We start from the raw sequence: 3,449 nt of genomic DNA, 5'->3' as shown, positions 1-3,449 counted from the left end.
ATAAATTCCTGGCGGAGACTCTCTCCTCCTTTTCATGCAGAGAGAGAGACCACATAGTGCACAAAGGATTTCACGTGGCCGAACTCCTAAATCCCTAAAATGGGAAAATGAAACTATATGTCTGTCCACTTGTGTCCTAAATCGAAACATTTTGTAAACCGTTTGTGCCGTGAATTCCATCTCTATCAATTTTTTACGGAGCATTCAACGTGATTACACACAGTAAACAATCGTTTATCTAGTCATGGTTCGTTTCAGTGCATTCCTCTGGATGTTTGCAACACAGCCAAACCTCATTGTTTTTTTTGCTAAGAGTATTGACCGAAGTGCACTGATTTGAAGACAATGAGGAATGACTACCTTACGCACCAATAATTTTAGCGAAGCTTCATTGATTTACTATATTTCTGGCCAATGACCACTGATCTTCTTGAAATCTAGCTGGGTAGATAGTCAATGACCTGAGGTAAACGCCAGTATGTAATGGTTTTGGGTTGGACCACCATTTCTTGTTTGTAATCGCACGCGTAAGGAACTCCATTCTCGCCTTGTCAATCAGAGGAGTTGCTGTAAGGCTTTTTACGCGCAGCTGTATTTCGGAAAGTTGTATTTTCAACGATTTCATTGAAGATATCATGGCGAATAAATCAGGAAAAGTGAAGTCAAAGTCTAAAGTAAAAGTGAAAGTGAGACAGATCTTTTGTTTGAGGAATCTTAGAGTGTTATTATTCAAAAGAACTGAGGAGCTGTTTCTGCAAGGACAGGGCGTACTTCTGGACAGGTAAGTGCTAATGCCGTTTTATGAAATATAAATATATAAAATAAATAAAAATTGCAATGAAATGTGTTTGTGTGTGTGTGTGTGTGTGTGTGTGTGTGTGTGTGTGTGTGTGTGTGTATATATATATATATATATATATATATATATATATATATATATATATCGTTTTTTTTTATTTTTTCCCATATCAGATTATATTTTCCATTTTTTTATTCAAACGGAACGGAGTAGAACAGCAAACACACACATGGCCACTGCGCCTGCTACTCCTCTCCATTTCTATATGAAATAGCCATTGGGTGCTGTTCAGGAGAGGGCAGGCCCACAACAATGGCCGGAGTTGAATGGAACAGCACTTCACCTTAGTGACTGTTCCCTCTGCTCTATACAATACATATCTGTTTATTTTATGTGATGATAAAAGGCTCATACAATACAAATATTTTTTTAAATGTTTTCTTTCACAGTGATAGCGACTCCGACTGGGAGCCCCCGGTGTCAAGCTGCCCGCTCTACCTCTGCCCCCAGTGGTGTTCATATGCCATAGTTCATTACTGCAGGCATGACTGTGCCTCAGGGCCAAAAGGGCACAGCATGGAGGCATCGTTGTGTTCTGTGTCGCATGAAATGCACCACTTGTTCAGTTTGCCTCTGCTTTACATCAGAAAGAGACTGCTATGGGACATGGCACAGGCAGCAAAATATTGTGACGAGGACTTCCAAAGGGTGTGCTGTTTTTTTAAATATTTTTTTTCTAATATTTTTTTGATATGTTGTATATAGTTATTTGCACTGCTCTATAAGTTATAGGTCATTTCACCAATTTGGCCACTTGGGTACATTTGGGCAACTTGTTTGGGACACCTGGGTGACTTCATGCTAAATGTCATGTAGCTCACCCATTCCCAAAGTTATCAGTCTGAAACTTTGCACACCTATAGTTGCCCTCTTGTGTTATCCATCAAAATTATCTCCAGCATCCTATCTGACTGTGTGGCTATTCTAGTACATGTGAAAGATGATACTACAACAATAAAAAACAGAAAACGTATGCTCTTTCTTTCTCTTTTCTTCCACCAGATCTACTGTGTTATATTCTCCTATATTCACATATATTAACATTTCCACAAACTTCAGAATGTTTCCATTCAAATGATACCAAGAATGTGCATATCCTTGCCTCTGGGGCTGAGCTACAGGCAGTTAGATTAGGGTATGTCTCCAGGCGGAAATTGAGAACAAAGGGATGCAGCCATAACAGGTGAAGACCACGCATACCTCGGTGTAAACTGACGTGGCACAGGTTTGAGTACCAAGATTAGAAAATCATACCACGTGGAGCATTGGCTGCATGGCTGGAAATGGTTCAACTCTGAAACTATCGATCCCTACAGAAAATGAGAAAATCTTAGATACGAAGTACTAGTCTGCAGCTATAAATTACGTAAACCGAGGACGACTCTAAAACATCTATTCTATGAGCACATTTCCTAATGGTACTCTGAAGTATCCAATCTAACCATGAAAAACTCATCTTCAGGGAAAAAGAGAAAGAGAGAGAGAGGGAGACTCGGATGAACTCTCCAGCAGACGGACCGGATTCCAACAGGGAAGACAACAATGACATACACCATAAATATGTACTTGCAATTATTCTCGAATGAGCGTCCGTTCATGTGCGAAGGATTGGATGATTTATAGTAAAGGCTGGGTTCGTGCAGATAACCAACAATTTATGACGTTCAGATGAGACTGACGTGAGGTAAAGAATAATCACAAATAATCATTAGTTTAATTACATAATAATTAGAGAATTGATTTGATAAAATAAGTCTTCACCTTTAATGATGTCAGACACGACACCACTGTATTTGAGTTTCTTGGAATAGAAACACCATAATATAAATCACGCCAAAATATCTTAAATAAATTATAATTAATAAAGGCCAGTATAAGGTTCTTTTCAAGGCTGTAATTCAACGAACTGTCACCGAGGGCATGCGCAATGATGATATCACCAAAAGAGAACACAGATTATTGGACAAATATTCTTTGCAACATCAGACTGGGTTTGCACAAGGCATGAAGACTTCGCTTGGCTTCAAATGCCCTGATTGATAAATATGCAAATATGTAGCGTGGCACTTTTGTTTACCATAGACCCAACAATTAGACAATATAAAAAAAAAATCCCACTAATAAAAACAGCTCCACGCAACGTTATTGTCCAAAAATGTTTTGGGTCCAGTAGGTGGCTTTTGACTAGCTATGTCCCCACAGTGACTGTATGTACATACCCCAACCAGAAGCCATGGATTACAGGCAACATCCGCACTGAGCTAAAGGGTAGGAGCGGGACTCTAACCCGGAAAATTATAAGAAATCCGCGATACCCTCCGATGAACCATCAAACAGGCAAAGCGTCAATACAGGATTGAATTGTACTACGCTGGCTCTGACGCACGTCGTATGAGGCAGGGCTTGCAAACTACTACATACTACAAAAGGGAAGCACAGCCGCGAGCTGCCCAGTGACACGAATGTACCAGACAAGCTAAATTACTTCTACTCTCTTCGAGACAAGGAACACTGAAACATGCATGAGAGTACCAGCTGTTCTGGAGGACTGTGTGTTCACGCTCTCCGTAGCCGATGTGAGTAAGACTTT

General features: G+C 40.0%; 1 long non-coding RNA gene across 1 annotated transcript; it reads left to right on the top strand.

Moving 5' to 3' along the window:
- Positions 1–325: 325 nt before the first annotated feature.
- Positions 326–1,832, top strand: LOC149971341 (uncharacterized). Its single transcript, XR_016492152.1, has 2 exons — positions 326–781; positions 1,249–1,832. It is a non-coding gene; the product is annotated as an uncharacterized LOC149971341 (long non-coding RNA).
- Positions 1,833–3,449: the final 1,617 nt, after the last annotated feature.

The sequence above is a fragment of the Oncorhynchus mykiss genome, chromosome 26 (assembly GCF_057628025.1).
Source record: "Oncorhynchus mykiss isolate SJ-2025 chromosome 26, ASM5762802v1, whole genome shotgun sequence".
Taxonomy (NCBI): domain Eukaryota; kingdom Metazoa; phylum Chordata; class Actinopteri; order Salmoniformes; family Salmonidae; genus Oncorhynchus; species Oncorhynchus mykiss.
The sequence above is the reverse complement of the archived record's forward strand: the minus strand, read 5'-3'. Positions and strand labels throughout refer to the sequence as shown.